Consider the following 14800-nt stretch of genomic DNA (forward strand, 5'->3'; position numbering starts at 1 on the left):
TTGTTCGTCCTCGCAATATTGTAGTGTTTCGTTCATCATGGTGGCCTCTAGTGAGTCTTGTTTTAGATTGAAATGTTTTAAGATTGCGGGTAAGTTAGCCAGGGAGAAATGTAGTTTTTCAACCATATCTCGAGATATAAAGGTGGTTGGATTAGTTGACTTCATGAAGTGGAGGTTCATTTTCTTCCCAAGGCTTAAGTCACTCTCGGAAAAGAAGAGAGAAGCAACAGCATCCACAATACTAGAAATGTCTTGTTTCATGGTTTGAGAGCCTTTGAGTGTTTCAATGGAGGAGGATTTCTCCATGCCTTTAGGTGATTCCATAGGTGCTCCGTAGCTTTTGCTCATGTCTGTAGCGGATGATCTGGGAGGGCCGTAAAAACTCTTACTAGAGCCTGAAGCATGGTTTGAGGATTGGGTGAAAGACTGACTGGATGATTTACTAGAGGCATGGTTGGATTGTTTATTAAAGGCATGATTGGAAGCATTGCTAGAGTGTTGTCCAGAGTTTTGACTTGATTCTTGGTTAGATTGATGTCTTGATGATTTCTTATAACCCTCACTAGACTGTTGCCTTGATTCAAAGTTGTGGCTTGAATGGTGTTTGGATAATTGGCTAGAATTTTTTTTCCGAGGCTTCCTTAGATGCTTCATTAGTTGGTTGGCTTGAGGCTTGTTGTGAAGCTTGGCTAGAGTGTTTGTTTGAGGATTTATTGGATGATTTACTAGAGTGATGGTTGGAGGATTCATCAGATGAATGAATAGATTTTTTGCTTGAGGCTTGATTATATCTATTATAAGAGGGTTTGTTGTATAATTGATCAGATCCATCATCCGAGTCTTGTCTTGAGGACTTACTTGAGAATTTCCTTGAATCTTCTCTAGAGTGTTGTTTTGATTATTTTTTATTAAGTTCTTGGTGTGAATGTTGTCTTGAAGTTTCACCAGATGCTTGCCTAGAGTTTTGGCTTGTGTCTTGGTTAGGTACTTGACTTGAGTGTTGGCTTGAATTTTGCTGGGATGTTTTGCTAGAATCTTGACTTGAGGCTTGTTGAGCATCTTGGCTAGTTGTTTGGCTCGGGGCTTCTTGGGAATATTGACTAGAGGGTTGGTTTGAGGAATTATTCAATGCTTCATTAGAATGTCGGTATGAGGATTTACTAGATTCTTCACTAGAGTGTTGGTTTGAGGCTTCGGTAGATGATTGGTGAGAGTGGTGGTTTGAGGTTTGATCAGATTCTTGGCCAAAATGTTGTCCAGATGCTTGATTTGTTCCATTAGTTGAGTGTTGATCTGAGGATTTATCAGAAGATTTCAAGGAATCTGTATTACAGTGCTTTTTTGATTCTTCACTTGATATTTTTCCTAAATCTTGCCAAGACTGTTGGCTTGAATTGTGGCCATTTGAGGAGTGTTCAGATCCTTGACCTAAATCTTGATTAGATGTTTGATTGGAACCTTTATTAGAGTATTGGTTTGAATGGTTACTTGAGATTTGTTCGGATCCTTGATTGAAGTGTTTTCTTGAAGCATTATTGGAATGATGGCTATATGTTTTACCAGAATTTTCATTAGAGTGTTGGTTAGAGGATTTGTCATAGGCTTGGCTAGAGTGGTTATTTCTTGAGGTTTGTGAAGATCCTTGACCATAGTGTTGACTTGAGGATTTCCCGGATGCGTGCTTGGCTAGAGTAGTTACTTGAGCCTTGTGAATATCCTTGATTAGAGTGTTGGCTTGAGGATTTCCCGGATGCTTGGCTAGAGTAATTACTTGAGCCTTGTGAATATCCTTGATTAGAGTGTTGGCTTGAGGATTTCCCGGATGCTTGGCTAGAGTAGTTAGTTGAGCCTTGTGAATATCCTTGATTAGAGTGTTGGCGTGAGGATTTCCCGGATGCTTGGCTGGAGTAGTTACTCGAGCCTTGTGAATATCCTTGATTAAAGTGTTGGCTTGAGGATTTCCCGGATGCTTGGCTAGAGTAGTTATTTGAGACTTTTGAAGATCGTTGACTAGAGTGATGGCTTGAGGATTTCCCAGATGCTTGGTTAGAGTGTTTGCTTGAGCCATATTCAGATCCCTTACTAGAGTGATGCCTAGAAGTTTTATTGGATTCATCATTAGCCTGTTGGTTTAAGGCTTCTCCAGAGGCTTGGCTAGAGTTATTTCTTAAGGCTTGTTTGGATCCTTGATTCAGTTGTTGGCTAGATTCCTAATCATATCCTTTATTGTCTAATCTTGAGGAATTTCCAGATGTTTGGTTACAGGAGTGAGTTGAGTTTTGATCTGATGCTTGGTTAGAGTGTTTGGATGCTTGGTTAGAGTTTTGACTTGAAGATTTATCAAATGACTTTTTGGTTTCTTCATTTGTGTTTTGGTTTGAATCTTGAGTTGAGGATTTCTCAAAAGAATCACCTTTTGCTTGACTAATGTTTTTGTTGGAAGCTTGACTTAAGGGCTTATCTATTGGCTGTATTGATGCATGACTTTGATTATGACTTGAAGATTTTGTAGAAGACTCATTAGAAGCTTGGTTGGAGTTTTGAATTGATGAATTCTCAAAAGATTTCTTAGATGCTTGATTTGTAGAATTATTAGAAGGTTGTTCAGACTCGTAATTAGAATCGTTATTTGATGATTGAGTTGGGGACTCTCTAGGGTATTGTTCAGAAGCGTGATTTGTGTAGTCCGTATTTGATTCTTGGTTTGATGACTTAGATCCTTGTTCAAATGCATGTTTAGAAGATTTGCTTGGTGCTTCACCTAATGCTTGGCTAGAGTTTTTGCTTAAGGTTTTTTCAAAGGCTTTGTTGGATTCTTTTCTTGATGGTGTATTTGGCGATTTCTCAGCTATTTGATTTGTTCCTTCATTTGAACTTGATGTTTTATTTGACAACAAAGCTTGATTTGAATCTTGATTAAAAGATGTATTTGGTGATTGGGTTGATTCTTGGCTTGTAGGTGTTTCAGGAGATATGTTAGAAGCTTTATTAGATTTTTGATCCGACTCCGATGCTTGACTTGAAGCTTTACTTAAATCTTGTCCAGAAGAATTTTCTGAAGATCGGCTTGATGATCCTTTAGACGACTGACCATTATCTTGGCTTAAGCCTTTTTTTGGACTTGGTGCTTGGCTTGATTCTTGCCCCGTATGCATATTAGAATATTGATTAGATGAGTTACTTGAAGCTTTAGCAGAATTTGATGTTTGACTTGATGACTCTGATGACCCTGATTCATGACTTGATTTGTGACTTGAAGATTTTCTAGATGTGTGACTTGAAGATTTTCCAGAAGCTCGACTTGAGGCATGGTGTGACCTTGAGAATTGGCTAGACGAATGGCTAGAATGCTCACTTGACCACTTGCTCAACGATTGACTTAAAGTTGATGAAGAACCAAAATTTTCACCATTTGGTGTTTCAGTGCCAGTATTAGCTCCACCATCTTCCATTTGTTTATTTGTGTTAAAATTCGAACCTCCAGAACCTTTAGGTCCAACATAACTTTTAAATTTAAGCATTGAGTTGCCATCCATTTGTGCATTACCTTTTAAGCTGTTATCTTCTACAAAAAGAAATAAATAAAAAATTATAAGATATGTCAAAGTTTATACAAGCATTATTTCTGTAACCGAACAATTTTTTTTATTATTTTCTTATTTTTTATTTATTGTTATGAGTTCAATTAACTTCAATTAAGCAAGACCTTCACAAATTAAGTAAGACCTTCACAAATTAAGCAAGATCAAGTTCAATTAAGCAAGAACTTCACAAATTGATTATATATTTTTAGTCTTTTACCATTAAACATTATCCTCGACATCTTTATTATATTATATCTATCAAAGTAAATAAGAAATTCAAATAAGATAGAAATTAGAGGAAACAAACAAGTAAGAATACCTTTTAAAGAATCTGTAACAGCCTTTGGCATTTTTGTATTTTCTCCTAAATGTTGTTTCCAATATTCTTCTTGCTTATGAAAATTGGTATAAGAACTTGACTCGGATGACGTATGAGACTCTGAAGAATATTCTGAATTGCTGTTAGTATTTTCCATTTCACTTTCTGATTGTGAAAATGTTACATGGCTTGTCATTATTGTTAGCTTCAATATCAATTAATAGAAAGTAGAAAAAAAAAACAATTAAACAAATGACATACTTTTATCAATTGTATTAGTTAAAATCGTTATTTAATACTTCCTCCTTTTGTTAGTTCTACCATATTTTGTTTTTGAGAAACAGTTCTACCATATCGACCGATCATTAATATCTATAACTATCTATCAGTAAGAAAATTGTAAATATTTGACGTATGCATCGAGATAAATCTAATAACAATTTGTTTTACATGTTTATGTAGGATATGGTTAGAGTGAGTATTATATAAATAATGAGGTAGAACTAAAAATTTAAACGGAGAAAAGAAAATTGAGATACAAAGATAGTGTGATTTACATGGACAAAAGTGACAATCAGAAGGATGCGTGACTCCATTAGAACTTTCGCAACTGGACTAAAGAAGATTCAATTATATATACATGTATATATGATGAAGAAATTAGAATAAAATTGAAATTAAGTTATACTCTTTATTTTTACTTTGTTTTTCTTTTTATATTTTTGGAATGTAATGATAGTGAGAAGAAATTAATGTGACTAAGATTTGAAGACACAATGAGACATAGTATTTATATAATTTTCAAGTGAAGTTACTCAATAATTCTCTTCCATTAATTTATTCAGAAAATTTTGGCCAATGGCATGGTTATGAATTTGTTAAATGTATTCTATAAATAAATATTGGGTAATCTTAAAATGGCAAGACTTTATATTTAGGAAGGGATTAGAAGGAAACCACTCCTTTTACGAAAGAATAAAGGAAGCACTGCCATGAAAACAGTAATTTGTTTCTTCTAGTTATTAATTTTTAATCCATTAATAACATTAATAGATACATATATATTTTTTGTTTTTTTTTTATTACAATTTTTTTTGTTTCATCAGTATGTCTAAAATTTTGACTTTTTCCTATTAATAACCCCCCCTTTTTTTTGGTACTGTTCTTATGTATTTAGCAATATTAATGGTCAAAGTTGATATGTGTTGACCTGCGTAAAAGTTCAAATATTGGCCCAATTATGCTCGGCATGGGGGGCAGCGGAAGGCATACATGTCATACTTGGCCTCAACTCTATATATCTATAATGCCTCGCCCTACAAGAAGTACAATGTTGATCTTAAGTTTTGATGATGACGTAAGGAACCTAAGCAAACCCATAAGGGTTTTAACATGTGTCTATTAGCTTTGATGTATTTGACAGGTTCTTATAGGCAACGAAGTTCTAGAGTCAGAATGGAGCATGGAACAAGTCTAAAGAATGAGCTATGGACGAGTATAGAAGACAATCAGAAACCAAGTTCCTTGAGTGAGGAACTGAACTCCAGAGTCGAAGCTTCACTGAGTTCCAAGAAGTCTATTGTATCTTTATTGTTTATTTTAGGCTTCTTGTATATTTGCTAAGTACATTGTTAATTGATAGGATTTTAAGTGGATTTAATTTCAGTTTATAAAGATTTTATTTTCCTTTGTTTAAAAAGATTCTATTTTATTTTCGGAAAATTATCTTTTAAGAAAAACTATCTTATTTATTTTAAAGATTTTCTGTTTTGATTTTATCCTAATATTTTGGAAAATCTGACTTGGTAAAACTAATTTTGTAAACGTCTTTTTACTGAGTCAAGGAGGTTGAGAAAATAAAGGAACCGCTTCCTTATTGTGTGATTCAGCTTGCTGCCCAAGCCTCCACGAACTGCACTTCCTTATTTCATGGAAGTTGTGGTGTAGTGGGAGTTAAGGCAGACGTGAGGTTCTTCAACTGATTTTCTCTTGTATAAATAGGATTAGTTTTCTGTTTTGAAAAATACACTTGAGCATTACAATTCTTAGCTTTTCTAAAAAGAGTCAAAAATCCACTTAAGTCCTTGAGTGTCTTTGTACTTAGCATCTTAGAAGTTTTAATCTTGAGTTGTATTGGGGTAGAGTTTGGGTAAACTCTAGAGTGTTTGAGTTGCTTTGAGTGAAGCAAGGAGAAAGAGAGAGATTAGAGTGCTCAATTGATTGAGGGATCAGTTGAGGAGGAACTTAAGTTCGTAGAGGAACTTGAGTTTAGAGTCTTAATTTGTAATAGGTTGTTTGCCCTATTATTATTAAGAGTTGAGTTTAAAATCCCTTGTGGTCGTGGTTTTTCTTCTTGATTAGGGCCAAGAAGTTTTCCACGTAAAATCTCTCTTGCACTTTAAAGTTTTTGTTTAAGTTTATTTAAGAATTTCGCAAAAATTACCCTAGTTCCTCCACAATACAATTCACCCCCCCTCTTGTATTGTTCATTCGAGTCAACAATTGGTATCAGAGCTAGTTCCTCGAAGAAATCAGGAAACCCTGACGAGTTAAGTTCCTGGAATCAAGATGAACAATCGCGAGAAACTGGAAGAAGGTTACTCTACGCAGCGTCCTCCTATGTTCAATGGAAAATTCTACACCTATTGGAAGAACAGAATGGAGATTTTTATCAAAGCTGACAACTACCAGGTTTGGAGAGTGATCGAAGTTGGTGATTTTGAAATTACCAAAACTACGAGTGAAAATGAGGTAGTACCTAACCCATGTCTGAATTTGATAAGGAAGATTTTGAGAAAATGGAAACTAATGCACTTGCTGTTAAATTACTTCATTGTGGTCTTGGACCCCATGAACACAATCGTGTTATGGGTTGTAAAAATGCTAAAGAAATTTGGGATTTACTACAAGTTACCCATGAAGGTACTAACGAAGTAAAACGCTCTAAAATTGACTTGCTTATGTCAAAATATGAACGGTTTGAAATGCAACCAAAAGAATCAATTCAGGAAATGTTAACTAGATTTACTAACATCATTAATGAGCTTGTTTCTCTTGGAAAGCAAATCCCTATTGATGAGCAGGTCATAAAGGTTCTAAGAAGCCTCCCTCAAGATGAGAGATGGAGAGCCAAGGTAACAACCTTACAAGAAACAAAGGACTTCACAAAGTTCAATATTGAGCAACTTGCTGGTTCCCTCATGACTCATGAGTTGCACCTAGGAACAAGCAACAGTGAAGGAAACCGAGGAAAAGGCTTGACTCTCAAAGCTGGAGAACAAGAAGAATCTGAAGTCGATGAAGAAGAGGCTGCCATGCTGGTGAGAAGGTTCAAAAGAATGTTCAATCGAAACAACAAGTCAAGGAACTTCACCAAGAAACCCTCTACTTCAAAAGATGACTCTGGTTGTCACAAATGTGGATCTCTAGAACACTTTATTCGTGAGTGTCCACTTTGGGATACAGAGAAAAGTAAAGGGAAGGCAAAGGAACAAGTTAAGAGCAACAACAACAAAACTCCTTTCAACAAAACAGACATTAGGAAGGCTATGATTGCTGCATGGGGAGATTCTGAAAGTGAAGATGAAGAGGAACAACCTGAAGAAGAAACAGCTCATATCTGTCTGATGGCCAAACGTGATGAAAAGGCCTACAATGATGAGCTTGCTAAAGAGGTATTCCTTGATCCTAATGTACTTAAGACTTATACTAAAGATGCTCTCATTGATTTAGTGTTTGAATTGGAAGATGACTGGACTCACACTAGTATACGTCTAGGAGAATGTCAAAGAGCTCTCAAAGTCTGCAAGGAACACAGTACGTGGATTGAGAATCAACGAACTGATGTTCAGAGTAGATTTTTTGAACTCTTTGACAAGAATCTTCTCTTAAAAGAAATGAATGAGAAACTCAAGTTTGAAAATATCATGGTTAATGTAGAACTGACTCAATACAAACTTGCTAATGCTGAAGTGTCTCCAAGTTCCTCATCTGAATCTTTGCCAAAATTTAATGAGGATTTTGAAAAATTAAAATATGATCTTGACGAGTTAAGAATTGAAAAGGCAAAACTGGAGAAGGAACTTGAGCTTCGAAAAGAAAGAAGCATTAGTCAGTTTGGAATTCCTAAGTGGATTGAGAATGCTCAAACCAAAAGAACTGAAGGTCTAGGATTCATACGTTCTAAGCATAAAGGCAAGAAAAATTATGTAGACCTGCCTAGTCATGAAGTTTGTACTTTCTGTGGTAAAACTGGTCATCTTGTTGCTACTTGCAACAAGAAGGAACAAACCGTTAACAAGAATGTTAGGCAAGTTTGGGTAAAGAAATCTGATATTGCTTCAACGTCCAAGGAACCCAAGGAAACCCAGGTTCCTGAACCTAACCATTGAGTTCTTTTGCAGGTCCTAGTGAGGAGGAACAACACGTGGTACCTCGACAGTGGTTGTTCAAAACATATGACAAGAGATAAATCAAAGTTTCTCTCACTAGAGGCCTATCCAGGAGGAACTGTGACCTTTGGAGACAACAAAAAGGTGAAGTAATTGCTAAAGGAAAAGTAGGAAGGTCCAGTTCTCATTCAATAGAAAATGTACTTTTGGTCGAGGGTTTGATGCACAATTTGCTGAGCATATCACAATTTTGTGATAAAGGAAACTCTGTAAGTTTTACCTCTGATTTATGCAACATCATTAATGATAAAACAGGAAGGGTTGTTCTTGAAGGAACTAGAAAAGGGAACACATACATTGTGGATCTAAATTCTGTTCCAAGGAACAACCTTACCTGCTTGAGTGTCATTAATGATGATCCTTTTGTAGGAGTTTATAGGTACTACGCAGTGGAAATAAACATGAATCATATTCATACAGTACCTAATCCAAGGATCTAATGCATAACACATAAAGCACAAATAATCGTACCTTTGAAGCGTGATTCCACGTGCGATCGAGCAAGAACAAAGGGAGATAAAGAACCCCAAGCGTGATTCCTCTACTTAGTCCACGGGCACAAGTTAAACCTCCACTAATGCTAGTTAGTTGTGATTGAACGCTTCAATCAACCTTCAACGGAGAAGAGAGACACGAGCTAACCACAAACCACCACGACGAACACCACGAGCCACCATGAGGGGCGCCGCACGTACGGACGTGAAGGGGAGAGAAGAGGGCCGTGTGTGAGGAGAGTGTTTTAGGGTTTTTGGGATTGGTTGCCTTGATGTCAAAATTCACAGTGTGTGAATTATGACTGCTTGCCCCAAACCCTAGGCATGGATCTTATTTATAGATCACATCTCTAAATAAGAGCCCATGTCAAAAGCCCAAAACCCTTATCCAAAACACACTACTCTAGCCCAATACTCTACATGGTATGTCATAATCTCATGAGGCCCATTAATGGGCCTCTTACTTGTTTAACCCAATACCCTTGTTGTGTGACCTCATAGGATCCATTCTATAAGGCTTTAGGCTATTCAACTAACCCAAAGATCAATGATCATATCTAGCACCAGATATTGACGACCCTATAGAATGAACTTATTATCTCCATAATAGTGATCCTTGATATATCTAGTAATTGCACTTATCGAAGACACAATTCCTTCACCTTTATTATGGCATAAACGTTTTGGACATGCTAGCTTCTCACTTATGGATAAACTTAGATTAAGGAACTTGGTTACAGGGTTTCCCCCAGTCAAGTTCCTCATACAACATATCTGTGATGCATGTGTGAGAGGCAAGCAAGTCAGGTCTTCTTTTAAAAGCAAAAACATGGTCAGCACTACAAAGCCATTGGAGCTAATTCATATGGATTTGTGTGGTCCCATGCGTGTTCAAAGTAGAAGTGGAAAGAAATATGTTTTAGTTATTATCGATGATTTTTCTAGATTTAATTGGGTGATTTTTCTGTCTAGCAAAGATGAAACTTTTGATGAATTTGTGTCCTTTGCCAAAAGAGTACAGAAGACAAGTGGAAATCAAATTATCCACATTCGATCAGATCATGGAACTGAGTTTGAGAATTCAAGATTCGATGACTTTTGCAAAGAAAATGGCATGGATCATAACTTTTCAGCCCCAAGAACTCCTCAACAGAACGGAGTTGTTGAAAGGAAGAACAGGACTCTAGAAGACATGGCAAGAACTATGCTCATAGCAAGTGGTCTTCCAAGGAACTTCTGGGCTGAAGCTATTAATACTGCATGTTATATCATTAACAGAGTTATGATGAGACCAATCATCAATAAGACTCCTTATGAACTGTTTAAGGGCAGAAAACCCAATATTTCTCACTTTCGAGCTTTTGGATGCAGGTGCTTTGTTCATAATAATGGAAAAAGGAACATAGGAAAATTTGACGAAAGAAGTGATGAAGCTGTGTTCCTTGGCTATGCATCAAATAGCAAAGCTTACAGAGTTTACAATAAAAATACATTGTGCGTAGAGGAAAGCACTCATGTGATATTTGATGAATCTAATATGTTTATGAATGTGCAGGAACAAGACAATATTGATTATGAAATTGGTATGATTAGAGACAGGGAAGAAGAGGAAGAAACCTCCAAGCAAACCAAGGATGTAAGTGAGGAACCTGAGCAAGAACATCAAGAAAATGCTGAAGTTCCGATCCTAATCAAGAAACCCTGGAGGAACAAGATCATGGAGAATCAGGCAACGAGGAAATTGTAGAAGAAACTGAAGAAGAAGTGCCTCAAATAGGAGTTCCTGCCAGAGAGTTTCAACCAAAGCCATTCAAATACCAAGGATCTCATCCAACAGACCTTATTATAAGTGATATTGGTAGAGGAACTCAGACCAGATCACAGATGAGGAACTTCTGTGCCTTTCAAACCTTCCTATCCATTATTGAGCCAAGAAATCATGAAGAAGCGCTAAAGGATGCTGACTGGATAATTGCCATGCAAGATGAACTCAATGAGTTTGAGAGGAATAAGGTCTGGCATCTTGAAGAGAAACCTAAACACAAAAAGGTTATAGGGCTCAAGTGGGTATTCAAGAACAAGCTGGACGAATATGGAACAATTGTAAGAAACAAGGCAAGACTTGTTGTGAAGGGATATAATCAGCAAGAAGGTATTGACTTTGAAGAAACTTTTACTCCTGTTGCTAGATTAGAAGCTATTAGAATGTTAATTGCTTTTGCCTCTTTTATGGGTTTCAAACTATATCAAATGGATGTTAAGTGTGCTTTCTTAAATGGCTTTCTTGAAGAAGAGGTGTTCGTGGAACAACCTCCTGGTTTTGAAAATCCCCAATTTCCTAATCATGTCTTTAAGTTTGATAAAGCTCTTTATGGGCTGAAACAAGCACCTAGAGCTTGGTATGAAAGGCTCTCTAAGTTCCTTCTTCAAAATGATTTTAAAAGAGGTAAAGTAGATAAAACTCTGTTTTTAAAATCTGAAGGAACTGATTTACTAGTTGTTCAAATATATGTTGATGATATTATTTTTGGAGCAACTAACGAAAACTTGTGCAAGTACTTTGCTGAGCTAATGAGTGGTGAATTTGAAATGAGCATGATGGGGGAACTCAACTTCTTTCTTGGATTACAAATCAAACAAACAGAAAAAGGTATTGCAATTCACCAACAAAAGTATGCCAAGGAACTACTGAAGAAATATAACCTTGACCAAGCAAAGACCAACCATACACCAATGGGAACAGGCACAAGATTAGATGAAGATCTACAAGGAACTAGTGTAGATCAAACCAAATACAGAGGTATGATTGGATCCCTTTTATACTTAACTGCTAGCAGACCTGATATTGCATTTAGTGTTGGCTTATGTGCAAGGTTCCAATCTAATCCTAAGGAGTCACATCTTACAGCAGTAAAAAGGATCCTACGATATCTCAAAGGAACTGACCATCTTTGTCTCTTCTATCCTAGAAGTGATACTTTTGATTTAAAAGGTTTTGCAGATGCTGACTATGCAGGAGATTTGGTGAATAGGAAGATTACTTCAGGAATGGTTCAGTTTCTCGGACCATGCCTAGTTTCTTGGGGATCCAAGAAACAGAATACAGTGGCCTTGTCAACTGCTGAAGCTGAATATGTGGCAGCTGCTGCCTGTTGTTCTCAAGTACTATGGATAAAACAACAACTAAGAGACTATGGTATGAAGTATAATTGCATTCCTATCTATTGTGATAATACTAGTGCCATATGCATTTCAAAAGATCCAGTTCATCATTCTCGTGTGAAACATATTCACATAAGGCATCATTTTCTTAAGGATAATGTGGAAAAAGGCTTAAGTAAGTTAGATTTTTGTGAAACTGAAAATCAGATAGCTGACATTCTTACTAAGCCTTTGAGCAGGGACAAATTTGAAAAGATGCGCATGGAACTTGGTATGATACAATTGAGTTAAGAAGACCTCAAGTTCCCCCAAGGTATAAGTCAATCATGCATGCATTGTATGTATCTAACACAATATGTATATGTGAAAACATAGTCCTACGCATTAGAATGTATGGCAATGCATATGGGATTGTGGCTGTATGTGAAGAAATCAAATTGCATTAGGCATGTCTGTGTTATTACAAACTATGTTGATTTGTTTCTAGTTCCTCCGAAATAATCTATAAGATTTTATTCTATCTTTTTGTGAATTAATTAACTAGTCAGTTGATTAATTTTATCTACTCAAAATCTTATCTTTTAAATTATTCCTCATTGCTTATCTTTTAAATTTCAAATTCACTCCTCGAAATTGTTGATTAAATACCCGTGACTGTTTGCATTCAATTCAAAGTTCCTGATCATAATTTTATTAACCTAAACCCTTCATGTCAAAACACATTAAAATCTGACCAAGTGAAAAGTTTATGCCATCCTTCATCAATCGACACCTACCCCATTCAATTAACCTTCTACACCATTCCACCGACCAATTTCACCCTTCTAAATTCAACCACTATATAATGAAGCCAAACCCTAACCACTGTTCCTCACCACCTCACTCCGTAAAATACACACTCATTTTTAGTGATACCTCTCTAATTCCCATGGAAATCTCACCCAAAATTCAAAACTCTCCTCAAAAAGAATCACCCATGGAAATAGAGACTGAAACCTCAGTCAAAACCGTTGCTGAAAAACCCCGAAACAAACCCATGGCTCGCAGTGATTCGAAAAAGAGAAAGATCGAGGTTGAAGAAGAATTGGACTATGAGGAACTGGGTGAACCAATTCAGGGGGAAAAGTCGAAGTCCGCTGCTGTCAAAAGACTTGAAGCCAGCTCTGAGCGTTTCATTCCTGGGTTTTGTATAAATTTAAAGTGGTGCGAATCGAGTAAGTACTCTGAACTTCTTGATATACTTGAAGCACAAAATTGGATTAAGCTGTTTAGTGAATGTTATGACAATGTGATTGCGCATGCACCTTTAAAGGAATTTTGTGCGAATTTTAAGAATATAAATGGTGTTTGTGTTAGTAAAGTCAAAAACAAGAAAATTAGTTTTGATGCTGATGATTTAGCTGCTGTGTTTGGAACCCCTAATGAGGGATTTGATAAATATTTTAAGGGAGAAACTGAATTAAGTGTTGAGGGTGTTCCCATTGAAAAGATTGTTGAATCAATAGGGGGTAAAGCATCCAAAGTTTGAACCAACCATAACCTGTTTTCACTTATTCAAAAACTGCTGTTTATTTTTGTTCATCTAGCTATCATTCCTAGAACCCAGCATAGGCACGAGGCAAATCATCTTGATATTGTGCTTATGTATTGTCTTGAAAACAAAATACAGATAAATTTTCCTTCTTTGATGATCCAGCACCTCACCCATTGTCTTGCCAATCACTTAAAGGTTGGATGTGCAAACCTAATAATCACTCTTCTTGAAAGTTGTGGAATTTCCATGACTAACTATGAATCCCTTAAGCTTAAGTCCAACCATTATGTTCAACCCAAAACACTTGAAGCCCGAAACCTAACTGTTGTTGAGGGAACTACTCAATTTCTCTCAAAATCCCTTCCTAAACCTAAACAGGATGAGAGTAGTTTGAAGAAAAAGGAAGATGAAGAGTTGGATAAATGGTTGGAGGAAGAGGACAGTGAGAAAGAAGGTGAACAGAAAAAGAAAGAGGTGATTGTGATGTCTAACCAGAAGGATACTCAAAGTTCTGGGAAGAGAAAGAGTACTAGGTTGGCTATAAGGCCAAGAGGGAAGGACAAGGCTGAGTCTGCTGCGGTGGTTGATCTGAGTGAAGAGAGAAACAGTGCTCCAGGGGATCAAGGTGTTCTTGAAGAGAAAACTGGTTCTCAGGGGGAACAGGGCATCCTTCAAGCTTCTGTTGAAAAAACTTTTCCTACAGGTTCAGGTTTTGCTGGGTTCAGCACTGTGAGTTCCACCTTGGAACTTAAGGCTCTTAAGGAGATGGTGCACAAACTAGTTGATGCTTAACCAGGGTTGATTCTAAGGATTGAAGCTCTTGAGAAAGTAGTGTCAGACTTGGTGAAAGCTTCCACAGAGCTCACCTCAGCAATGCACCAGAACACATCCACTCTCTCCAAAGGGCAGGCTGACTTGCTGAAGAAATTGGAGGACTTGGTCATTGAAGAGGTGCCAGAGAAGGATGCTGAAGAAGAGACCCAGTCCTCTGCCCCTAAAGCTTGATGTTTTTAAACTTTATTTTCTGGAACTTGATCTGATTTGAACTTGTTTCTTTTTGCTTCTTTTTGGTCTGTAAACACTTAAAACAGGGTATTTTCTTTTGTTTTGATGTTCTGGAGGAACATCAATTTGTTTATATGGATGTTGCCTGCTTGCTTTTATGACTATTTGCATACTATTTCTGCCTATATGTGCTTTGTTCTGTGCTTTGGACACAAACCATTAAAATGGTGTTGTGTTTAGATATATGTATT

Source organism: Chenopodium album, chromosome 18 (assembly GCF_948465745.1).
Source record: "Chenopodium album chromosome 18, dcCheAlbu1.1, whole genome shotgun sequence".
Taxonomy (NCBI): domain Eukaryota; kingdom Viridiplantae; phylum Streptophyta; class Magnoliopsida; order Caryophyllales; family Amaranthaceae; genus Chenopodium; species Chenopodium album.